The sequence below is a fragment of the Equus caballus genome, chromosome 12, assembly GCF_041296265.1.
Source record: "Equus caballus isolate H_3958 breed thoroughbred chromosome 12, TB-T2T, whole genome shotgun sequence".
NCBI classification, from domain to species: domain Eukaryota; kingdom Metazoa; phylum Chordata; class Mammalia; order Perissodactyla; family Equidae; genus Equus; species Equus caballus.
Window position 1 is genome coordinate 7,043,977 of NC_091695.1, and position 27,332 is coordinate 7,071,308.

Sequence of the window (27,332 nt, forward strand, 5' to 3'; positions counted from 1 at the left end):
CTAGTTTTACACAACTCTAGGGCACACGGCAACTTTTTTGAGAGTGCTTGCCCAACATGATAGATCTAAGGGAGACTTTAGTTTCTAGAACTACAATATGATATATTTATTCAAGAATCAGAAAATAGTTTCTTGGGTTCAAAGGGACTGTAAAACTTATCCAATTCTCTCGCTTAACCAATCTACAAATTCCCTTAGAAACATTATAATAACAACTGCTAACAGCTCTTAATGATTTACCTGGTGCTAGGCACTCTTCTCACTGTTTCTCTTGATTTTACTCATGTAATCCCCACAGTTAGACTCAGGTAGATACCCCTGTTCTGATCATCAACACCATTGTATACCTGAGAAAAACTAGGCAGAGAAAGGGTAAGTAATTTGCCCAAGACCATTCACCTAGTAAATGGCACAGCCTGCTGTCGAACCCAGGTATTCCAGAGCCCTCCTACCTAACCTTTATTTTAAACTGTTTCTATGAATCATGGCCATGCAATATTTTCCTTAATTCTACCTCTGATGAGAAGAAGCTCAAGATACCATAAGATACTTTATTGTGATTTTTGGCATCTGCAATTTTAGAAAAAATATTTTCCCTTACTTTGAATTTATATTTTTATAAATATTAATAATTTGTCTAGGTCTACCCTCTGCAAAAATAGGAAATAAATTTTAATGTCCTTTGTTTTTTCTTAATCTGGTAGGTGTTCAAGATTTTAAATCACTTATCAAGATTCCCAGATACCTTTTCTCCAGGCTAAATATCCTCAGCTACTTCAATAGTCTCCCCTATGACAGAGGCTCCAAAATCTTTACTAATCTAAATCCTATGGTTAATCCTTAAATGTCTTCCAATGTGTTCTGTCCAAAGCAACCCAAAATGCTAATTCTTATAATGATTACGAAGAACATTGGATGTCAGTCATCATGGGTCATGTTATGCTGGAGAATAACCACCTCCTGCCAAATCTCAGTCCCTTGACACATTGCACTGTGTTTTTTTATTGTATTCTATATCCAGTGTGAGTTGGAAGAGGGTTCTGATCATCATAGTCACTCAGCAAAGAGGCTGAGAAGGCTCCACTTGAACATCTGCTTCCACAATCAATGGGACAGGTAGAAAGGAGTGTAACAGAGTCTTGTATTGGTAATTAAAACTTCCTCCTTGGCAATGACACACGCAAACACATGCCCAAATCACTGCGTGTGCACATGCATATTTTAGGTTCAAATGTACTAGCCAAAACAAGTCACATGGCCCAGCCTATTTTCAAAGACGGTTTGAACACCAACACAATTCCGTCATGATACCCAAAAGGAAGAAAAGTAGGACAATGAAACAAAGAAAACATGAGTTATCATCAGTATGTCAGGTTATGCTGCCATCAAAATATCCCCTTAATGACGACCAGAGTGTATAAAGTGTCCTTCCATTCAAAAATATCTACATCATCTCATATTTTCTTTGATCCATTGCCCCCTATGATCTGAACACCATCTTTCTATCTGTACAGCCCAAGACTGTGTCACTGTTGATGACAGTCATGCCACCCTATTCCTCTTAGTCACCTAGCTGAGAAATCTTGTAAACTGTTGTTCTCCAACCTTTTCCAAGATGATACTATGAAATGAAATAAATCCATACAAGTTTTCTGATCTAAAGAATATAGTAAAGTTATGGGAAAGAAAGGGAAACGAGCTGAAGACTTATATAGTGCCACACTACACATGCCATTGTGCATTGTGATCAACACTGAAGGGAGATAAAAGCACACTTTTTCTGGGAATGCCAGTTCATCTCTTTCAAATATGAAATATATTACAATACTCACTTAAAGGAAAATGGGTTTGCTGAATGTTACTCATCCATTCCCTACGCAGTCTGCCAGCAATACACCTAACTAAAACAGTAAGGAATCAGTGAGTTTTCTTTATAGCCCTGCTTACTTTAGCATGACTGAAGCACACTGTGCATCTGGGAGGATTATCGTGGCTAGAAACTGGTGAACGACTCAAAGGCAAAGTAAAGATGTAAAAGGAAAGGCAGCTTTCTGATGAAAGGATGAAGATAAAAATTACGAATTCTAGTTTATATTTAAAGGCAGACTTCACAGCAAATATTCTATTTTTAAATTATATTTTATATAAAGGGACTGCGTCACTTTGCTCAAAGCTCTGAAGCAGCCACAATGCAAAAAACGAATCAAACCCAGACTTCATTTCAATGGATACCAAAAGTACTTAAGAGGTATCTATAAACATTAAAATAGAGTTTCTTCAACTGTGGTCTGTGGACCAACATACCAGAATTACCTGGAGAGTTTGTTTAAAATACAGAGCCCAGGGCTCCATCTTCAAATTTCAACATCTCCAGGGACGATGTCTGAATGCTAATGTAGGAAATACTATTTTAGGAGGAAAATGAGTTGAAACCACAGTAGAACAATTTTTAGAGACATGAGCATCAGAAGGATAATAATACTTCAGAGAATTTCTGTAAGGATTAAATGACATGCTATCTGTAAAGTGCTTACAAGAGCACCACACAGACTCAATAAATGTTAGTGCCTTCTAAAATGTCTTCCAGACAATAAGGACTGGTGTTCTGTTGCATGACCCAAAGTTGTCATAAAGCCAAATGTCGACGGGGTGAAGAGACTGAGGGAGCAGATATTTCATCAGTGCAGTCAGGGATGTGGGAAGAATAAAAATGAAGTTTGAAGAATACAGTCAGAAGGGAGAAGACTTTTTATATCTATCAATCCATCTTTTCTGGAATCTTCCCTTCATCTTGCTGCATCTTTTTTTCTTAGAAAGGAATTTTAGTAATATCTTGGAATTTTTTGCCTGTATCATGAATTTATTTCAGAAGTTTGATGTCTCTATTTGGAAACACATACATAGTGCATAATTTCAAAGACTTTGCCGGTTCATTAGTGGAACTCAGGTGGAATACTGTTACTGGTGATGTCTTAAGCTAGTTTTGAGTGAAAACCGTAACACAATATGTTACGCAAGTAAAGCCAAAATTGTGTCATGCCTGGTTATGAGATTTAAAAACATCATGTACACTATGTCCAAACATTCCTAAAAGAAATCACTTTTGCCTTAGAAGAGTGTTTTACGTTCCCTTTTAAAATAAGGGATAGAAGTGAAGGAAGAAATGGAGGAAGGCAAAACAGTGTGCTTCATACAAAACATATATTCCAATATCTTTGTGAATGGATTCTCCACAGAAGAAACACTCTACTCCCTGTTCACTGCAAACTCACTCGTGTTAGATTACAGTTTTTGCCATGATGATGGCTAACTTCACCAGAAGTTGCTAAGGCACTCTGATCTCTGTGTCTAAAATAAACAAGTTCAAGATTTCATTTCATTTACAGTATTTATTGAACAACTGCTATGTTCTAGGCATTGTATAGTCATTAATTTACTCTTCTATAATATAGGGGTGGTAACAATTGTCTCGCCAAATCACATTTACTTATGAGATTACTGTCCTTAAAGGTTTGCTTTTTTTGGTGTGTATGTACACGTGTGTGTGTGTCTATTGGTGGGTATGTATATATGTGTGTGCGTGTCTATTAAAGAGAAGTGTCATTACCTTCCCAACCTTTTCCATGCACAGAGAGTAGCCTTTCTAAGTCTCCATTACAAAAAGATAGAGTTAGCTTATGGTATGGATATTATTGAGGGGTTCAGACACTAAATGAGATTGTATGCAAAATTTTGAGTATACACATTTTCTCAGAAGCAGTTTCATGACTTTACTTACACTTTGAAAAAGCTTTCTGACACATAAAAGTTAAGAATGAGTGATGTGGGTCAGATGTAGCAGTGTTTTTCAATTATTTTTTGGCTACAATACACAGTAAAATATAGATTTTTGCATTCTGACTTAATCAGTGAGTACACACCTATCCCCCTACCTGAAACATAACTTTGCACAAAACAGGGCTAACTCATGTTTCAGTGTGCGCTGACACATTTCTATTCTAAATGTTAAAAAAAAAGCTAGTTCCATCCTGCACAATTTTGCATCTCAATAACTATACCTCCTGGTACTCTATCACAATTAAGAGAAGCCTGGTAGGCAATATAGAAATCTCACATATATCATAACATTCCTGACACCACAACATTCCTGCAGATTACGCTGTCAATCATAATATGCAGTGAGGGCAAGAAACCCATTTCCTACAGTGGCCTTGTCAATGAGCAGGTCCCAGGAACTATTTACGAGCTTCAGAGTCCAAGCTGAGGCTGAGATACAGGAGACCGAGGACTTAATTGGGTCAAATGCAACAGACCTCATTAAATCTCATTCTCCTTCTTTAGATGTTAACATATTCTGGGGAGAAGGCGACCTGCCTTCTTCATGGTCTGAGTATCATAATTATTATTTTAATTAAGAAAAGTTAGGGCTAATCTCCTTGATTTTTCAATTACAATGTAGTCAATGTGCTGCTGTCTAGGAGAGTAAGTAGCTTGAGCCACAGAGGAGCAGCCAGAAGCTTCCCAGTGGGACTGCCACAGCCCTGAGAACAAACGATGAAACACTACATTTCCCTCTCTTTGATATATTAATGTCACAATATGTGATTTTTTATTTGTCTTATCCTTTACCTTTTGTTGGTCTTTTCATCAATAAATTAAGTTTGAAACAAACCCAAAGATACAAATAAAACTTCCCAATATAGGAAAAGTGGACTTTTAATAATAAATCAGCTTCAACTACTCCAAATTACTTACTATATATCAGGGCCTGAGCTATGCGCTTTATGTTTGTAAATATTCATTAGTAGGAGTATTCATATTCCTAAGGTCTTACTTTTCACATTTCACACCTCTTGGGTCTCATGTCCTGGCCTCTGACAGTTGGTTCTCTGCAAATGTTTCTGGGGGCCCCAGGGGATGTCTCCTGTGTGACCAGAAGCAAATTGATTCTCACTGGTACCCCAGCCACTGTGCTTAGTGCCGTGACCTCCCATAGGCTGCCTGGCTTCTCCAGTTTCCTCCCTGCCTCTCCATATAGTACAATCTCCACAGGCAGGCACAAGGTAGTCCCACTCTTGCAAGAATAGCAAGAGTCACTTACGGTCCTGCCTGCCACTACCTCCTTTGAGATGTGTCCCAAAGCAGTTTTCCTTGGGCTTCACTGTCTAAATAATTAACAGAATACCTCTTTTTTTCCTGCTGAGGAGGATTTGCCGTGAGCTAAGATCCATGGCCAACTCTCCTCTTCTTTTCCTTGAGGAAGATTAGCCCTGAGCTAACATCTGTGCCAGTTTTCTTCCACTTTAATATGGGTTGCCACCACAGCATGGCTGATGAGTGGTGTAGGTCTGCGCCTGGGATCTGAACCTGCAAACCCGGGCCAGCGAAACGTTAAAGCCACCACATTACACTCAGACCAGCAATTCCCTCTGCTGACAACAGCTCCTCGGAGTTCTGCTCATCTTTCCCATCCCCTTTGTCAGGTGGCTTGAGTTAGTTCTCTTCTTATGAGCGGCCCCTTGGCTCTCTTGTGTGTAACCATGGGTCATTCAGATGGCAGGCCATTCCTCACCACCAGCACACCCTCCAGTGTGAGGTTTCTCATAAGGGACTCCTCAGTCATGACATAAACAGATATCTGCCAGATAATCCCCTTTCTCTGGTTGTCAGATGTTTCTGAATACCCCTCATACTCAAGATGGGCTTTTATTTCACTGGTATTTTCACATGTACTTTTCTGAACTATCTTTTGATCTACATATTTTATCCTCCTTTTAAGCTTGAGAAAACTGAGTCCCGTAAGCTTCAAGTGATTTATCCCAACAAAAATGTGTAAGAAGGATGGGAGCTGAGTTTTGCATCCAAACCTGACTGTGCTTTGAGTACTATGCCCCATCTTAAAAGACTGAAGAATAGCGTGTGTTTTATGCATGACAAAAACAAACAAACATTACTTTATTTACCACTTAAATGTCATTGGCCTATTTAACTTTTGGGTGCTTAGGGAAATACATTCTTCAAGATTGCACACTGGTAACTCATGGTAGGAAATAATATGCTAACTTTCTAAATTATATTTGCTGTTCTTTAACTGGCTCTGCGTCTCTGCCCTCTCCCTTAACAGCTATATTCCCTTCTATTCTGTTCATACTCTGAAGAATATCAAATCTATATCCTCAGCTAAGATTTCCCTCCTGAGCTCCTGACCAAAATTTCTAGTTACCTAATTGGCGTATCCATGTAGAAACTCAGATTCACAACAAATTTTATACATCAAGGAGGACTATGCTTCCTATCTCTTCTTGTTGCATTCAATATATTGCCTCCCATAGTGCCAGTTTGGGTTAATGTCACTCAATCACTCAATCACAAAATGTAACCATTACCCAAACATCTCCAACTCTTCTTTCTCCTTATTGTTCACTTCCAATCAGTCCCCAGATTGCAATGTTTTTCAAATACATCTCCTTTTCTTTATATTCATTTTTACTGCCTGATTCCAGTCTCCATGCAATCTCTTTCCCACACTGACATTAATAATAAAGCACACGTAGTTATGCCCATTCCCTTATCATGTTTACTGAAAATTCTCAAAGGGCGCAATAACACCCATTAGCAGGAGTTTTGCAAATGTGGGGCTTTTTTTGTTGTTATAGTGATGGGACGCTGTACAGACATTTAATGGGCAGGGCTAATAAAAGTCTTGCAATGTATGGACAGTTCCTCATGAGAAAGAATTGTGTCACTTATGCATGACTTTAGAAAGCCCCACTGGACTGAGTAGGAGAAAAAAATATGTATCATTATCTAACACTAGATCTTAATTGCATTTTACAAAAATCATTGAATTGCATATTCTATACTGAATTTTCCAGAAATGCTAGTACTTGAGAGAAACTGAGAGAAAACTGAACTTTGTTTGGAACTTACCAGGAACACTTCTCCACTTTGGAAAAATACATCAACACAGCCATGCAGGCAGAAGTGATGGAGTCGCCAAGGTAACACACCTATATCTGTCTACATGTGTACCTGTGGCATTCACGAGTACAGGTGAGAGCATTTGACTATTCAATTCTCTCTGTAATTGTGCCTAAGGATCTATATACTGAAATAGATATTTTTATGATAAATTATTGTCCTTTATTTTTCATTACCATTGGGAGCACTATTTTGATTTTTTGTTTTAATTATCTGTGTAGATAGACTCTATCATCTATAAATTTAACTTTAGGTTATTAAAGAGAGTGTTACAAAATATTTTTTTAATAAAAATAGTGTGGCTGAGTCTGCTTTGCTTGAAAACTGTTTGCCTAAAGCTGCCTCTAACGTAGCGTCGTACCAGAGGCCATCAGCATCCGGTCCCTATTTACTTCTCTCATCCCTTCCACTCCTCTACAAACACCTTGAGTTTCTGCTCAAACACAGATTTTGGTTTTTTGGCTCACATTAATCTTTCTGTTCATAACGACATTACTGTAATATTTTTTTTCTGTCCCTCATCCTATCAAAAGCCTTTTCTTGACAGAAAGTGAATTATTTAATGGATGTATCTTATATGTTAGTATTCTATTTGACATATTACAATAATATTTCCCGTACATGGCTAGCCAACACCCATCCTCTTTCCTATCAACGGTATGATTCCTCTCTGGATAAAGTCTGTTGGGATTGTAGTCAGGAGTTTGGCACCACGCTAGCTAAAGGAAGAAGCCCAGAATCTAACCTGAGTCTATTGAAAATCAGTGTCCTGAAATCCTGAGCTGAAGGAAAAAAAACAAATAAACAAACAAAAATCTGAAAATAATTGGATTTCCTCCATTTCGGACTCAGGCCCTGAACAAAGTTTTCTCTTTCAAGACCATTCCATCCTAGTACTGCAAACTTAAATAATATAATACTTTAGTACTATGCTGTTCTTTTTGGAAAAAACTTGCTCCATAAATACCCAGCTACTAGCATAATGAAAGCCAAATCTGCAATGTGCAAGGCATTCTGTCAAAGCTCTAGGGTGCGTACTTTCACTTCTCGAACTCTCTAAGTTGTATGATAACAGCTGACCGAACCAACATATTCTGCAGCCAAGAAAACTGCCACAATCAGAAACTCCCAAGACCTTCCTTTAATACAGTTTGGAGTGTTTTTATGTTTCAGACTACAATACACTGTATTATAAGTACAAAGCAAAGTATATACTTAAACAAAGTATAAGCAAAAATTTTTGCTTCTGATATTTTCCAGTATAAAAATGTATGGCACTCCCAGTAAAACTCTATTAAAAATCATGTTTCATTGGTTGTTTTATCCTACAATGATTAAAATTAGCCTCCCTTTTAAAAATAATACTTCTGGGGCTGGCCCTGTGGCCGAGTGGTTAAGTTCGCGCGCTCCGCTGCAGGCGGCCCAGTGTTTCGTCGGTTCGAATCCTGGGTGCGGACATGGCACTGCTCGTCAGACCACGCTGAGGCAGCGTCCCACATGCCACAACTAGAGGGACCCACAACGAAGAATGCACAACTATGTACCGGGGGGCTTTGGGGAGAAAAAGGAAAAAAATAAAAAATCTTTAAAAAAAAAAATGTTTAAAAAAATAAAATAAAATAATAATAAAAAAAAAAAATACTTCTGATTTCTGTTAATTCTTCCAATGCCTAATAGCTTGTTCTTTAATCCAGAGTTCTGTAAGCATTTGGGGTTTGCCTGTTGCTGCATATTTAGCAATGACTTTCAAAATACTTTGTCAAGCTCGATAAGAGAGGAAATTTAGATTCTTCTAAGATATAAGGCAGCATGAATAAAAATCCCAACTCTGCTTCTCAGCAGTTGAATGACTCAAAGTAAGTTCTTCCTCTGAGGTTCAGAGCATTGCTTATAAACTGTAGGAAATAAATCAGGGTCACTATGAAAGATGAGTGAGTTTGGGTCTCAGCGTTTCACTGTTAGATCAACCAACCAACTCCCATCAAAGTGTCAGGTGGGGCAGAATGTAGGTCCATTTACACAATCATACACACGAGCAGTTAATTATATAGAATACTCAATCCTGGATTGCGTTACTCTGCAGGTAAATTAGAACAACTCTGTATCATTACAAACGTCATAAAGAGTATTCTTAAAGTGTATTCCATTTTCTGGAAAAATTCCAGATAAGGGAATGCTAAGATTCTCCTCTCTTTTGTTCAAATATAAAGCAGAAATAAAATGGAGAAAATGAGTTTTTTTTTCTTACTTATAAAGTAACTAGATTTGTGAGTGTCTGTGGGCTTTTTTAGGAGGTTGGAGGGAGTTTTGTGATGGAAAGACTAAAAGCAACATGACTATGAAAGCAGCAAGTGAAAATGAATTTCAGTTTGAGCCTTGAGAATTACAGTGTTATTTCCACAGGGACAAGTTATGAAACTAAATTTGATTTCAACAAAGGAAGAGTTTCTTTTGTGAAAGTTTCTGAATTCAGGATAAAGAAAAATGAACGTAAACTTAGGTTTGCTTAATAAAACAATGTACATGTCTCATTCTGTTTCTGAGGAAGAAATCATTTTTGAAAGGACAAAGTATTACTAAGAATTGCAAATTAAGATGCACCGTTTTATAGGAAAAGGCCAACCTAAGCAAATGAGGGTGTTTCTTTCTATTAAAAGAAAACTATTTTCTCTAAATACTTTATAATTGACAATTCTAAGCAAAAGTTTTCAGCAGAATACTTGAGGCCATTAAACATATAGTACCCTCAGTCTTATATTACTTTATTCTAGAATGATTTAGAGCATCAGTGAAATCATTAAAAGATCAATAATAAAGCTTGAAGAATGATTTGGGCATCCTTCTCTACATGTTTGCATATACTAAGAATTATCATTCAGGTAAATTTCATCGGGCTCAAATTTCAACTCCGGACACCCATTTATGAAATTTATGTGTGAGGACATGACCACCAATAATAGATGTTCTAACTAAAACTCCTAAGTATGGAAATACTCAAAAGGCCTCCTTCTCTCTAAATGTCTGTATACTAGCTAGCTGTCGTTAACAGCTTTACCTTGTCTATCAGCGGCATTCAAGCAAGTGAGCTAAAAGACCTTTCATTTGACAACGCTTCTGCAGGCAAATGAAAGCTGCTCCTCATAGCAGGAGAAATAAGAGGCAGCTATTTACATGTTGTATTCTGCAGCCTAATTTGTTTTTACAGATCAACAATAATCTGCTTTTCTTTCGTGGGCATCATTCAGTTGGTTGCAAATGCTAATTAGACATGTTGGTTTCATTTATCAACCTAGGACAATAAGCAAGAGGTAAAATATTTCTGGAAAATCATTTATTGTTAGTTGGACACCCGCACTTCTACCTTTCAACTCTAATTCTCTCCGAGGGTTGTTTCTAGAACATTTCACATTTGACTTCCATTTCCTCCCCTCATCTGTAATCTCCTCTTTTCAGATTTTGTTAGCAAGTCATTTAAGGAGAAAAGATGCAGAACCTACAGGTGGGACTAGGAGATTACCATATAGAGGTGGGTGGGGTAAGAATTGAAAGGAAGCCTCTAGGAATCTTGACCACTTCTCCTAACTCCTAGAGCTTTACTCATTCCATTAGCACAGCACAAATGCCTCTCTGTTACAATGTTTGTAATTTGCTGGCGTTGCATAGAAGTTTAAAACTTTGAACTCTTCATGTCAGGGAGTTTTTATAACACTCCCCTGACAACCACTGGCCTCCACCTGGGTTCTGTATCCCAGTTAATGCTTCATCATTCTCCCAGTTTTTCCACTGAAAGTTAGAGCTATTTTAGATTTTTGCTTCTCCTCGTCATTTTCAAAGAATTGGCAAATCTTCTAAAATTGATGACTCACTGACTGATTGAGTACTTGCGTTGTCAGAGCCTAACAGATATTAGATGCTCTGGGATTCCCTGAACTCAATTATAAAAGCGAAGTTTTCTTGCTTAGAGGATCTTACCCAATGACTCCCCACCTAAATCCAAACCCTTCAGCCTAACTTTCAGGCCATCAGTCCTCTCTCTGGCCCAATCAACCCTATCTTAAATATTAAAATTATTCACCCAGTATCACCTCCAAACTCCTCCAATCCAGTCACATCAATCTATTGAAAATCCCCAAATGCACCCACAACCATCCCAGTATCTCAAGTACATATTGGGTACCCAGTGTGCCTTCCCCACTTTATCCCCAGAACCTGTGCTTGTTAGTCTCTGATTCATAATACAGCTTCAGTAAGGTTTTGATTATTTAACAAATGCAGGAATATATGAGTAAACGAAGCTTCTCCCAGATGCATTAAAATCTCTCTTCGCTGTTCTCCCATTGAATTTCCTTTCTCTTCTCTTCTCTTCTTTTCGGTATTGTATTTTATTTAATGTTGCATGAGTATGTCTCACTCCCTAAGTCACAAGCCCTGGAGAGAATATGGCGTTCATATTTGCAATCCCACACAGGGTCTAGCTCATTGTAGACACTCTAACAGTAGAAACAAATGGCCAGACATACCAAGAAGAAATTTAAATCCATTTATTAATGGAGTGACTATAGTCTATTTCTTATAGTTGAGTGGCTACATTTTCTTATCTGGCATCCCACAGGCTTTGACACTGAGCCATTTGTTCCTTATGCAAACATGACTGTATGAATTAGTTTAGATGGAACTTTCCTGAAGCAAAATCAAAGCATAAAACTCAGAATTAATAGAAAGAAGAGAAATTAATCAGTTTAAAAAGATTTACTCTAAAAGGTGATTTACTATGAATTGTAGATTTTGTTCTTTTAAATAAGGCATTCTTCCAGTATAGTCAAAATACACATCAATTTACCGAAATAAAAAACGTTATTATTTTCTTTCATAGGATTTAAGGACAAATAAATTGTTTCGAATAAATGTGTATGCAAAGTCTTTTCCCCTAAACTCAGTCTCCTCAATGATATTCAGGGAGAAAAAAATATCAGAGGCCAGAAGCTACCACCAACGTGCTAACTATAGTGGAAAGAAACAAGGTATTTTTGCCAGAGCATCAACAAGCAAGTATGAATACTTGCCATTGTTTGGGAATTTCTGTGTTTGTCCTCCGTCCTTCAGTTTTCATTCATTCATCCTAATGAGCAAACATTGGAAGGCTGAAAAAGGAGACCATTAATAGTAGACAGAAATGTTAAAGTCTTATTCACTTAACCGAAGCAGGAATTATTCTAAGCATTCTGTCACACGTTTCCTTCTCATGGCTGGACCAAGTCTTCAGAGCCGTAGGGCTGTCGAAGAAGGTCTTGGCCCCACCACACAGAGAGAGAGAAGGTTTCTATCTTGTATGGACCAGGGCCTTTATGGTGGGCCCCATGCTAGGTCTTTAAAAAAAGTCATTTCAATTCATCTTTAAAATAATCCAATGCAGGGGCTGGCGCAGTGCCCAAGTGGTTAAATTTTTGTGTGCTCCGCCTTGGTGGCTCTGGTTTATGGTTTCAGATCCCAGGTACAGACCTATACCACTGGTCACCCATGCTGTGGCAGAGTCCCATGTACAAAACAGAGGGAGATTGGCACAGATGTTAGCTCAGGGACAATCCTCCTCAAGCAAATAAAGAGGAAGATTGGCAGCTGATGTTAGCTCAGGGACAGTCTTCCTCAGCAAAAAAAAAATAATAATAATAATACTAATCCACTGCAATAGCCACATTATATATAGAGATGCAGAGGTGTAGAATGGAGAAAAGAAACTAAGATGCAAAAAGGAGAAAAAGAAGAAAGAATGTGATTATATGTAGTATGAAAAGAAGAATGTGGACTATCAGAAGCAAGTGTTAAACAAAATTAAAATGAAATCTTAAAGGCAAATAAAACTTAATTGAGTACGATCTAAGTGCTTGGCATTGTGTTGAGCACTCCAAATACGAAACAGGAAAAACAAACCACTAACATTTACACAGTAAAAAGGATCTGGATTTGAATTCCAATTCTCCTAAGAATTAGCTAATGACCTCAGGCCGACTGGTTAACCTTGGGTTGCATAGACTCAGATTGCTCATGTGTAAAATTGAGACAGCAAAACCCCCTCCAAAGCTTGTTGCTAGAATAAAATCAAACAATATACAAATAAAACAAAGGAGTGTGTGACAAATAGCAAATTTTGAAGAAATAGTGACTGGTATCAAAATTCTGGTAGATCGGCACGTTTAAAATGAGGCATAATGTTTTAAAATGGCAAAGTTGTCTATCTACTTTATGTAAATATTTGATGCACAAAGTTATCAAACGAAAAAAAAGAATAGAAATCACTTCACTGGTCTCCAGGACATTGATCTTGCTCAGCCCTAGACAGGATGAAATATCAGAAGCAGAATACGGATTCTCACTTGAGCTTTCATAAGTCTTTACTTTTACCAAGATTCTACATAAAGAAATTACCACGTTCTTGAATAAATCATGAGATTAGAAGAATTCACATGAAAGCACACATCATTATTTAATAAATTCCTTCCCTTCGGGATATGTACTGTATATATCAACTATATTCCTAAAGACATCCATCTCATATAACGCTTACTAAATATTGCCTATGAGTGACTATACCAGCAAAGAGGCCAAATGAAATGCAAAGATTGTTTTGCAATTTCTTGCATCAATGCACCAGATCTCTTAGAAGCTAGAAACTAAACAGTAAAAAGCAGTTACCTTCTATCTAATGTGGGGACTTGAATCGGCCACCCCAAGACATGTCTCTCTGGCATAATGATTATTTGAGGCTAGTTACTTTGCAGACAGGAAAGAAACTGAAAAGTAGAACTTGATTGCCCTTTGTTAGGAGACATTTACATTGTAAAGGAAATCTCTATCTGTAAAGGTGCCTTCCTCTCTGTACCAGGAAGAAGAAAGGGAATGACCTTCTCTCTAGAAACTCTTAATCAATGCCAAAGGCAAAGACTTAAATCTGCATTTTGTTTACTGTACTTGTGTGGTAACCTCCCATGATCGACTCCCCCTCCCAACATTGGCATTTCTTTAAGGATTAAGCATCTTTCCTTAGGCTAGGAACTGATTGCTGCACTCACCTGTGACCACCCAGCTCAAGACAATAGACTTGCCTCCTACTGTGTCAATCAAGCACTGTGCGACAGGGCAATCTTGTGACTATTGTGGGAGGGACATTTCAATCACATGTGAAACACCCTGTTTGGGGGTATATAACCACTCTGTGCACCCCACTTCTTTGGTGCCCTTTCTTCCTTCGGGAAGAAAGGCCCTGGGCCATGGTCCTCATAAAGCTTTCTTTAATTTTCTCCTGCTATTCTGTCTCATGTGAATCTAATTTGCTCTCCAGCCAGATGAACCCACATTAGGTAGAGGACAAGACTTCCTCCCCTACACTAACAAGAATTCATTTTCAGCTCCTTTTGCCTATCAATATCAAAGAGATTAAGGGTTGACATGGTAAGATGCTGCCACGGTCCAAACTCCCGTTAAAGCACTCTCCTCATCCCTCCACAGTAGCAAATAAAAAAATCACACGCAAGTTAGTTTTTAAACCACACATGCTCCTAACAGTTTGAGCTAAACAAGTGCACTTTGTACCTGGAGTGATGGTCATTTAAGTGCTTTCACCAGAGTACGCTCAGCTCTCTTCCCTACAGAAAATTTGAGTACAAAATATATGACTCAGAATTTCAGACAGCATCAGAGGCTGTGCAATAATGCAGGACATTCCTATTTATTGAGTAATATTCCTAAAAAGGTAACCCGCTGACCTCCAAGCTCAGTAAAGTTCACACAAATGGGTTTTAACTGAGAAAAAGGCTGAAGCTTAGAATCAAACAAAATTCTGATGAAAAACTAAATACATAAGAGAATGGCTCCAGAACCATATGAAACATCCCCAAATATTTGTTCAATAGAAAGGAGAAGGGAAAGCTGATTTAAATGTAACTAAGACTTTTTATGGGCTACATTATTCTATTTAATTCTCATAATACTTCTGTGAAATAGTTTCTTGCTCTTTTTTATACAAAGAGAAAATTGAGGACAAAAGGATTGACTGGTTTTCCAGACCCTACACAGATAAAATATTAGAGGCAAAACAAGGATTGTGATTTTTGTAAATTTTTGCCTTTGCCAACATTCTACATAAAGAAATAGCCCTAGTCTTGATTGAGTCATCAGATTAGAGGAATTTAGAAGCTAAATACTATATATTCAGTTGTTCTTTTTAGGGCATTTTTGCACAAATTAGGAAAATGATTCACAAGAGAATATATGAAGTGTAAGACCTACTGTAAACCTCCACAACCTTAGTCACGGGTAAGAAGACCTCAATAGAAAGTTGGTTTTGGGTTCTAGTCTCAACTCTGCACTAATCTTGGTGAGGGGACTATGTTTAAACCTCTTAATTGAATTAACGGATTTTTAAAAGACACAACTTAGATAAAGAAGCACTGGGCAACAGCATTTTCACCTTCAGAGCCTTTATCTAAACATCTTCAGAGCCTTTTTCCAAGCATTCTGAGATTTTTGCAACTCTAAATTTGGTGCACTTGCTCATTATTAGCTAATGATTCCAGAAGAAATAAAAGCAAGTCAGTACATCTGAAGCTGTGATTGTGAGGATGTCTTATAAGGAATGCTTTCAGGGAGAAGAAATAAGTGGCAAGGTAGAGAGAGAAAAAAATTTGTAAAAAACCTAAAAGAAGTAACTTTGTGAAGGTGCCGAGGCTGTCTTGCAACAAAGATTGAAAGGAGGCTTGGTGTGACAGTTATATGTAAAGTGAAGGTGTTGCGAAAGATTTCGCAAAAATACCAGAGAAAAAGACTGACAGCTCTTTGCTGAACTCTGAATGACCTAGCTCTTTGGAAAAGAATATAAAATATGCAATAAATGCTTTTGAATGTGAACAGTAGCTAAAAAAAAAAAAAATGAGAGGCGGGCTATCAAGCTCACCAGGGATCCTATCTGGTCATCAGAAACTCATCTGAGTTAAGAAGGATGAAAGGACATCTTTCCTGATGTCCATTCTCTGCACTCTCTCAGAACCTGGATGTTTCTTTCATAACCTTTCCCATATTTGTATTTAATTAAAGATTACTGTTTTGTTTCCCAGAAAAATGTGAACTCCATGAGGTCAAGGATCATGCCTCCTTTCATTCCTACTCGCCTAAATTAGTGGCATTTTCAGTTATTAAGTACTTTCCTTAAAAGTATTCCATATTAAAAATAGCAGAGGTTCTCGGTTATTTGCCTTATGAAGAGGCACTGATGAGGATTTTTAGGCTGGTTACTTTTAAAACTACAATAAGAAGCAGGCTCTGAGGAGTGGAATTTGCTTGCCCTTTGATCACAGACAGTTGCATTTGTGAAGGAAATCTCCATGCCTCCCTCTCTGCGCCAGGAGGAAGGGGGGATGGCCTTATCTCTGGAAACTCTTAATGGGGAAGGCAAGAACTTAAGTTGTTTACTGTCTGGCAACCTCATGTAACTGACCCCCCACCCCAAAATCCTCCTTTGTCTTTAGTTGAAGATAATATTTGAGCGGTGACTTCTGCCGTTTACTCAATCCGGTTTGATTCTTATCTAAAAGTTGTGGGACCGCCCAATGGCTGGACCCTACCAGCACTGGTACCATTTTAACTTTTTTTCCTTTGTCTTGTAAAGAGATGACTCACATACCCATGCCTTAAATTTAGCCCTAACCCTCAGCTCGGGGCAGCAGCAGGAGCTCTGACTTCCCGTGGGTCCTGTCCCCACGCACCAGCTCTGCCTGCCCATGGGCCCTGTCCCCATGCTATTCTATACTATTCTCTAAATAAAAGAGCACTACTGCCAGATCTTAAGAGTCTAAGAAATCTTTCTTTCGACTCCTCGGCTCACCGACCCCGCATCAGCACCACATACAGAATCGAGAAAAGCCCATAATACGGACCTATTCCAGTATTTGTTTTCATTTTATCTTAGATAAATGCCAGGAAATTCACTCTAACTTCTTTGAAATCAAGTCTCCCCAAAAGACAGAGGTAACTACTCTATGATGTCATCATCATAGATTAGTTTTGCCCGATACTGGACTCCACATCATAAAATCATACAATATGCACTCAGGGTCCTCAGATCACACTTTGAGACCTGGTGGGACAGGTTATCATTATAAGAGACTGCTAAGGGGTTACCAAAGTTGGTGTATATTTTTCATTTCCCCTTGAACTTTGTAAGTGTTCCAAGCTTTCCATATTCTTGCTAGGATTTAATATTGTCAGAGTTTTTTATGTTACCTCTTCTAGTGAGTGTGGAATGATAATTCACTGTGTTTTTAATTAGTATTTCTCTAATGACTAATGATGCAGAGCACATTTTCATGAGCTTATTTGTATATCTTCTTTCACAAAATGTTTATTCAAGTTGTTTGACTGTTTATTTTTAAAATTAGGTTGTATTTTTCATTGTTGATGTGTATGAGTTTTTAAAAGTATGTTCCAGATATAATCTTTTATAGAAACATATACTGAAAATATTTTCTTCCAAATTATGATTTGCCTATTCATTTTCTTAATGCTGCCTTTTGATAAGCAGAAAATTTTAATTTTGATAAGGTCAAATTTATCATTCTTCCTCTTATGAGTGTGCTTTTTATGTCCTGATTACAAAGGTTTTGCCTTTCTGAAGGTTATAAAGATTATCTCCTGTGTTGTCTTCTAGAAACTTTATGGTTTTAACTTTTATGTTTAACTCTACGATCCATCTAAAATTAATATCTGTATATAAAGTGATGTAGGATTGAGGTTGATTATTTTTCCCCTTATAAATATTCAGTTAGTCCAGCACACTTCATTGAAAAGATTTTCTTTTCCAATTGCATTGCCCTGTTGCTGTTCTTAAAATCGAAGTGTTTTATTTATACGAGTCTATTTCTGAACTCTTGAGAATACGGGCTTTTCAATAATAAAATGAAATTTCAATCCTTAGATTCAATATCGGTTAGTTGTACAACCTTGAGTAAGTGTCCTCATCTGTAAAATAGGTATAATAGTAACATTTACTTTATAGAATTGTTGAGAGTATTTAGTAATATAGTTCTTGTCAACTGCTTCACCCAGGAAGTGGAAAATTTAATTTAATTTTTATTATGATTTTACTATAGATTTTGATTTTATTTTTACTAGTCTGCAACAAACATGTTTAGTCTTATGTTTAAAAAGCTTTGCCAGTCCATCCCAGAAAAGAAAACAAACCCTTTCAAAGGGAATATTTACAGTGAAGCTTGAACGCTGTTCTATTTTCACCTGTATAATAAATGTTAATACATCTGCATATTTATTTTACTAGTTGTACTATTTTACTATTTGTGATGGATTTTGGTGTTTTTATGGTATGAACTGACATTCCAGGAAGAAGTCACAATTTATAATACTGTCCCTAAGGGAAACAGGAGTGAATTTTATCCAAAACCAATAAAGTAATAAATTTTGAGGTTCTTGTACCTCCCTCCAATTAGAGAGCCATGTTCACTTTTAATCTTATTGAATTATTATCTTATTTTCTTTTAAAATTAGATGTAAAACACATCTCCTATTCAAGTTACTTGGTTAATAATCTTAAACGGGCGAGAACCCCGGGTTCTTATTATCACAGAGTCTTTGTTGGGTGTATAATATACCCTATTATCATATTGAATCTCATGTTATTTGAATCTTATATAAACAAAGTATAGACCTTTCCACTAGTGAGAGCACATAAGTGACTTCTGAATTTTTAGCACCTTCTATTAAATAAGCAAACAAAACATCTTCCTCTGATGTGCGACAAATGCCTGTGGTTCCAGCTTTGACAGTCTAATTATTCATTCCCCCATCCAGCCTTAGCTAACAAGTTTCTACTTTGCCTAGAGAGCATGTCCACATAATTTCAGCCTTTCTGGAGCCCAGCGATTCTTCCAGGATCAATTCACCCTCAGCTTTTCTGTGAAGTCTTTCTATCTCGACCCCTCCTCTCATTGGCGAGTTTCCTTTCTTCTCAACTTCTACAGTGCACAGTGACATTTTTTGACCAAAACAAACACATAAAACAAGCATACTGACCATCAACTATACTCAAGGGAGTCTGTAGTAGAAAGAAGAGCATAATGTTTTCAGGATTTTATTTTTATCTCCTCAGATTAAAAGCCAGATGTATATCTTAAATTTCTGTGTTTCCACCTTGAACAACAGTAAATAAAAACTGCTCAAAAAATGCTGGCTATTTAACCCAAAATGAATAAGTCATTATTTGAATATGTTCAATAAGAAATTACAATATAAATTCGAAAATCAAGAACAAGTGGTGTGTCAGGGGAGGATAATTTACAATTAACTGTAACTTCTGATAACTGTTGGATTGAAAATTGGGCAGAAAGTTAAACTAAGAATCATTACTGACTATTATCTTCAGATGGTTTGTGTCTTCCTCTTGACCCAGAAATAGAATTTATCCAACAAAACAGAGACCATTGAGCGTAGTTATGGTGCAGATTCTAGTGAAAGAAGCCCAGGTTTTCATGGAAAGAGGGCTGAACTGAGAATTGTACTGGGTTTCATCTATTCCTTTTTATCACTAAAGTTTGGGAATCCAAGAAGGAAGTTGGCTGTATTATTAATTTCTATAACCTTAGGCTTAAAAAGGTATACGGCACAAACTAATCTCAGGCGCAGGAAGGTGAAAATGAAGGAAGACAGGTGGCAGGGGTTGGGGATAATCATCTTTGTCTATATGCATCTTTCACTGTATCTTTTTTAAAGAAATTACAAATCAATTTACTCTGTTCTAGTCTCTCTGACATTCTAGTTGCTGGATATGCACAAGTTAATGAAATGGAAATCTTGCCATTATGGCCTTATGGTGACCATGGTTTGGTGGGGTCCAATCTAAACTACCATCATTACTAGGCAGGGTTACTGCAATTGCGTCTCATCTGTCTCCTGGTTTCCTCTTCTTCTTCCTCACAGCCCATTTTCCATACAGAAAATAGAACGATGCTTTAAGAACCAAATCAGATGCGACCACTTCCCTTCTTCAAACAACCAATGGCCTTGCCATGGCCATCATTTTTAATTCTAAATTCTTTATCATGGCTTAGGAGTTCCTACATGATCTGACCCTTGCTAATTTCTCTGACCTCATTCAGAGTCTCCGCACTAGAAACAAGAGAAGCAGAGTCACAGAGGATTTCATACTCCAGATTAAAAAATAGAAAGAGCTGCCTGATAGATGCTAGAATAGCTAGGTATTTCCAAAAGGCATTTGCAAAATGAACCACTTAAAATAAACATTTAAATGAAAACATTTCATGAAGAAATGTGAGTGAGCTTAAAGTCACTCTGATGGTCGTAGTCCATACATATTTTCTTACAGAATTTGCATGGGTGACAACCTAAGTGTTCTGAGGAGCATGAGGATGGAAGGAGGATTCTGGGCGCTGTCATGCATATTCATTACACCCTCTAATTTATTACCATGTTTACCAACAAAATTGCAGAGCAAATTATCTTCTATATCAGGCCCCAAGGGGGTTTTCATCTTCCTGGCTTGGCTGAGCACCAAAACAAAGCACATTAAAGAGAGGAATTGCAGTTGGCCGTTAATATTTAACGTGATGTAGAAGTCGGTGTTCCTTAAAACACAGGCTGCTCACCCTTCCAATGAAAAATTCAATCCGTTCCAGACTGCCAACACCGCGTCCGTCCAGCGAGCAGAAGCCCCTCGCCCTTGCCGCTGCGCTGCCCCCGCCGGTCTACACCGCCCCCAGCTAGCCATAGATGACGACATCACCGCGCTCGTGGTCGACAAACGGCTCCGGCATGTGCAAGGCTGGCTTCGCCGGCGACGACGCCCCCTGCACCGTCTTCCGCTCCATTGTGGGGCACCCCCGGCACCAGGGCGTGATGGTGGGCATGGGCCAGAAGGACTCGTACGTGGGCGACGAGGCCCAGAGCAAGAGGGGCCTCCTGACCCCCAAGTACCCCATCGAGCACGGCATCGTCACCAACTGGGACGGCATGGAGAAGATCTGGCACCACACCTTCTACAACGAGCTGTGCGTGGCCCCCGAGGAGCACCCCGTGCTGCTGACTGAGGCCCCCCTGAACCCCAAGGCCAACCGCGAGAAGATGACCCAGATCATGTTCGAGACCTTCAACACCCTGGCCATGTATGTGGCCATCCAGGCCGTGCTGTCCCTGTACGCCTCTGGCTGCACCACTGGCATCGTGATGGACTCCGGTGACGGGGTCACCCACACTGTGCCCATCTACGAGGGGTACGCCCTCCCCCACACCATCCTGCGTCTGGACCTGGCTGGCCGGGACCTGACGGACTACCTCATGAAGATCCTCACGGAGCGTGGCTACAGCTTCACCACCACGGCCGAGCGGGAAATCGTGCGTGACATTAAGGAGAGGCTCTGCTATGTCGCCCTGGACTTCGAGCAGGAGATGGCCACCGTGGCCTCCAGCTCTTCCCTGGAGAAGAGCTACGAGCTGCCCCACGGCCAGGTCATCACCATCGGCAACAAGCGGTTCCGGGCCCCCGAGGCCCTCTTCCACTCTCCTTCCTGGGAATGGAATCCAGTGGCATCCACGAAACTGCCTTCAACTCTATCATGAAGTGTGACGTCGACATCCATAAGGACCTGTATGCCAACACAGTGCTGTCAGGTGGGACCACCCTGTACCCAGGCATCGCCGACAGGATGCAGAAGGAGATCACAGCCCTGGCTCCCAGCACGATGAAGATCAAGATCATCGCGCCCCCCGAGCGCAAGTACTCCGTATGGATTGGCGGCTCCATTCTGGCCTCATCGTCCACCTTCCAGCAGATGTGGATCACCAAGCAGGAGTACAACGAGTCCGGCCCCTCCATAGTCCACCGCAAATGCTTCTAGGCGGACTGTTAGTGCGATCCACCCTTTCTTGACAAAACCTAACTTGCGCAGAAAACAAGATGAGATTGGCATGGCTTTATTTGTTTGTTTTTTTTTATTTTTTATTTTGGCGCTTGACTCAGGATTTAAAAACTGGAACGGTGAAGGTGACAGCAGTCGGTTGGAGCGAGCATCCCCAAAGTTCTACAATGTGGCCAAGGACTTTGATTGTACATTGTTCTTTTTTTAATAGTCATGCCAAATATCGTGAGATGCATTGTTACAGGAAGTCCCTTGCCTTCCCAAAAGCCGCCCCTCGTCTCCCGAAGGAGAAGGGCCAGTCCTCTCCCGAGTCCACACAGGGCAGCGTGACAGCATTGCTTTTGTGTAAATTATGTAATCCAAATTTTTTTTACTCTTTGCCTTAATACTTGTTCTTTTTCTTTTGTTTTATTTTGAATGGTCAGCCATTACGGCCCCCCTTTTTATCCCCCAACTTGAAATGTATGAAGGCTTTTGATCTCCCTGGGAGAGCTGAAGTGCGCAGGCAGCCAGGGCTTACCTGTACACTGACTTGAGACCAGTTCAATAAAGTGCACACCTTAAAGAAAAAAAAAAAATTCAATCCGTTCTAGTCCTTCTGTGATTGCAGTCGGAAAATCTGCACACGGAGGATCCCCTCCAAAGAAACAATGATTAAATGAACACGGAAAGAATTTTCTCACTGTGACTTCCTGCTGGAACGAATTCTCCCACCTTTCTCTCCTCCAGCAGAAAAATAACAAAACAGATCTGTCCCTGATTGCACTTTCTGCTTCTACTTCAGTGAAATTAGATTTGGATAAATCAAGAAATGGTGATGTTCTAAAATGAATCTTCCTTGAAAATGATTAGACCAATACATTACAAGTATGTTTTTCAGAATACTAATTGCCTAAGATATCCTAGAAGAAAAACAGTACTCTGTAGTCAGAAAAGTTTGCAAAATACTGCAAACATATGGCCCTCTTAGAATTTCACAATTTACTTTAAATTTTAAGAGGGTCTAGAAAGTTCTAAAGTAAAGCATCCTTTTTAACATTAACATAATATTCTAACCTTTGCTGAATATGGCACTCCTTCTCATGTTATACAGATTGACAATTGAAGTACAAACTGGGCAACCTGACTAGAGAATTTGAGAAGAGGCAGTATGGGATAATCTTCAAAAAAAGTTCCTGTTATATTCTTAATCATCTGCTTCCAAATTTAAAATACTGAGTTTATATATAGTGCCAACCACTAATTCATCATGTGGGCAAATATCCAAAATGCAGATGATTCTGTTTTCACCTTCAGGATTATAAAATTGTCATTCCAAAGGAAGACTAACAAAAGTTTGATATTAATTAACTTGAAAAGTATGTGTGTCCATAATTAATGGAAAGGATGCCATACGTATCAACAAAGAAGGCTTGTTTACAACTTATCTTCCACACATTATGGTCATACATATGGCATTGCAGAGGAACTGACCGGAAGACTTGAGAGACAGTAAAGGATCATTGATATTCAGTTGTTCATAATTAATATATTATTTAAATTCCCTTCTCCCTACCTTAATACCCCACTTCCAGTTTACTTACTGAACAATGCCCACCTGTTTAATCAATATGGGCATTTAAGGAGAGTTTTAAAGCTCCAGCTTTTAAAAGCTATAATAGAGGAGTGGCTGGATGCCATAATCAGTGCACACACACAGTGTCTCTGGCTTTCCTGAGCCCCTACCATACAATGACCACTTGAGCATGTACTTCAAAAATACGGAAGGCTACAAATGTCACATTTCCAGGGTCTGATTTTTTTGTAAAATACAAAATTTCCAAGTACTCAGACTACTTTATAGATGTCATATCTTCATGGACAAAATCAATCCATCTCAATGAACTATTGCAACGGTACTAAGTACGGGAATTGGAGATTCCCTGATCTTACAAATGAGCTAACGGGATTGAGAAAATGCAAGGGGCCACATGAAGATTTTGATATGAGTGGTCTTTAATATGTGCCGCATGAAGTAGCCTGAGGTAGCTAGTGTCTTAGAATAGGGAGTAAGGGTGGGGAGCAGTAAGAGTTCACATCTCCTATACTCATTCCAGAGAGGGCTCATCAGCTTTTTAATTTTTTTCATATTAGAAGCTTCATATAAGACTTTATGTGCAATTTTAAAAAGTTTCTATTGCACTGATTTGTAAACGATTGGAACCAGTGGTTTGAAAATATATGAGAAAAATGAAGCCAAGAGAAAAGAAGAGCTTTGACCAAGGACATAAGAGTAGCTTACTGGATTCTAGGATGATTTGGCCATGGATCTGTCATCCTGCTGAGCATTGTCTGTCAATGTATATACCTTCATCATTCCATGTGACTCTCTGGAGTATCTTCCTTAATGGCAATGGCAGAATCAAGACTATAACTGACATCTCTCTTGAAGTCCAGGCCTGAAAGTTGCTCCTTACTGCTTCCTACCTAAGTTATTGAGAGATTTCTCATAAGTGATATAGGAAGCCCATCAGGGATTGGAGAAGGTACACCATTTCCCCTTACCACTTCCAGGTGAATGCCTTTATTCTCCCATCAAAATGCACTTTTAAAATAACTCCATTCCACAAAAGATAGCCAAAATTCAATTTAATGTGATCGGAGCTCTCAGACACTGAAATAGGAAGCGGCTTTTTCTTCCTGGAATTTAGAGGTAGGTGGGATGTCCTGCATTCAGAAAATCAGAACTACACCATCTACCAGAGATTTAATTTGCTTCTGCTCTGCCAACTCACTATCTTGGAAAAGCTCAGAACTCTGAAGATTAAGATGACATGAACTGAATAGCAAAGAAAAAGACAGAGTGTTACTCTCAAAAGAACAATAGTAAATTTCTCTCTTCCGAGTCCTTAGAGTTCTGCAAGCTTGACCTTCTTTTCCCTGTTGACTCCCATTCGTTTTACTCTTCTCAGGCTAGACATGAATGCAGAGAGGGCACATGAAACTTAAAGACTTTTACCTCTAAGCTCCAATATTCCTTCATTATGGGGCAGGGAAAAGGTGCCCACTTAAGAGAAACTCCTGTGCAAAATATGATGGCAGATGCAGCAAGTGACATAGCATTATAATTTGTTCTGTGTTCACTGAACTCATCCAAGAAATGAAAAATGAAAGGGAGACAGACAGAAAGGGAAAGAAGGAGAAAGAGAAAGAGAAGGGAGGGATTCAACGACAAAGATTAGGTTGTTTATCTTCACCTTATAATTATCTGTCTTTCTGACTATTAATTTGAGAACAAGAAGAAGGAGGCAGAAAATAAATGTACCTTATCCTTCACAGAGCCATTAGGAGCAGAAATGTGGGTCTAAATTATATCCCCGAACATGTACTCTGTGAAACAAAGCTGAAAAATTTGAGTATAAAGATAGTTGTGTCACTTTGAAAGATACACTCTTCAGAATTTTCCATCTGCACAATTTAAATATATATTACCCTAAAAGCGATGATGATCTATGTTAACAGGGAATCAAGACACTGTTGTTATTGTTAATTCTTCCAAAGTTGTGTATATATCAAGAGGACATTCTCAGAGATAGTGAGATATTGCATGGTTCATTTACACTAATGACATACTTTCATCCTTCCAAAATAATGTGGTTGTTGGCTTTTTTTCAGGTGGCCTGTGGTAACTGAAGACAGAAGTATCACATATGGTCCTTCCAAATGCTTTCCATTAGATTGAGCCATGTGAAATTGTCATTTTTAAAATATAGCTAAATATTGGCAATTTCAGGTGGTTCAAGCTATAGGTAAGACATTTAAAAAAAGGAACATGTCAGAATATATTTGCAAATCTCTTAAACTAACAAATAAATTTTTACAAAAGCACTACTGTATGCAGGATTTGAAATGGTATGCTAATTAATATAAATTAAATTGGAAGACCTATGTTATCTACATTCAAGTATTTAAGCAGCTAGAAATAATATCAAAACCAAGCTGGCTTCTATATAGCAAGATGATGCAAATAAACTTTCAGAGTTGTTATAAATGTATACCATTCACCCTGTTACTTTGCAAAAGAGAACTTTGTGTCTGAAAGTGTATCCAGAAAATTCATAGCTCCCAACACTATGCGGTGTACTTAATTGGTGCTGAATGCTATTGCACACCAGTCTTCTTCGAATAATTAAAGCTAAGCTCACCCATTTCTATAGCATGTATCAAAAAGGACATAAAAGCATGTTGAATGCTATGAATGATGTTCTAGCCACCATGTGTGATCTCACACTGTTCACCCTCTTGGTTCCAAACTCTTGATTCTATATCTGCTGATGGCTCATACTGTGACTTTGTGAAAATTATAATAAGGAGTCTCTGTGAGGGCAGATAAATCACAAAAAGTCATGCCTTCCTCCAGAGTCCAGACTGACCGTAGTCTAGGGCTAGGACTCTTGGGTTGGGGGCCGAATTTGCCATTTTAGAAAAGTGCCATTGTGTAGTACACAAGCTACACCATTGTTAGGTGGTTTTGGCTAACTGCTCTTAAATCTTAGGCTTATATAAAATCTTCTTCTAAATTTTGGGTCATAGATTTCTAGTATTGTTTCTGGCATGACTTTACTCCTCCATCCTCCAACCTGGATCTCTAGAGATGGGGCCAGGATGGAGAATATTAGATGCTTTGAATTAAGACAGTTCACATTTCTAAACTATGTAATGGGATATCATTGTTGAAAACTATCCTAGTCTTCTCTTAATATTGCATTCATGATAGCCAATCTCCTACTGTTGGGGTCTCAACAGTTTAGCCAAGCAAATCCCAAAGCATGCCAATTTTCCATATATTCTTTTCAGAGAGTTATGCTATTAGAATAATGTCCTTGATGATTAGATAATGCAAAACAGAATTCATCAGGTCAACACTTCCCCCAAGTATATTTTGCAAATCACTAGCCTGAAAAGAAGCTCTGCCAGAGTGATTCCATGGATAGATGAATGCCAGTTAGCGGATTAATCTCTCTGAGAGGTCCTGAATTGAGGTAATGTGTTTTACCATGTTTAACCTAGAATTTCCAAAAAGCATTTGACAACAGTATTCATTTACCTCCACATTTTAAAAACGTTAGCTTTAGGAGAATCAAAGAAAAGAAGCACATGACAGTATTGAGTGAATTGTCACCCATCCCAGGAGTAATGAATCAGCGCAAGTTATGTAAACCTCTCTAAGCTTAACTTTCTCCACTTCAGTTAGTGGCAAACTAACCTATATCATGTTTAAGAGGTGCATAAAGTCCTTAATTCTTTAGTACATGTTAGCCAGTAGTGGTGATAGTGGTAATAGTTAATGACCAAGGTGGAATGCAAGATCATGACTAAATGTGAATGGAGCACAATGAACAGGCCCTTCCTTTAAGAATTATAAACAATATATGACAT

The 27,332-nt window shown here is 38.6% G+C and overlaps 1 protein-coding gene and 1 pseudogene across 9 annotated transcripts in view; one reads left to right on the top strand and one right to left on the bottom strand.

Moving 5' to 3' along the window:
* Positions 1-27,332, bottom strand: part of LRRC4C (leucine rich repeat containing 4C) — a 1,157,697-nt gene that overhangs the window by 1,037,992 nt on the left and 92,373 nt on the right. The window lies entirely within an intron of this gene.
* Positions 15,389-22,001, top strand: LOC138916387 (actin, cytoplasmic 2-like; annotated as a pseudogene).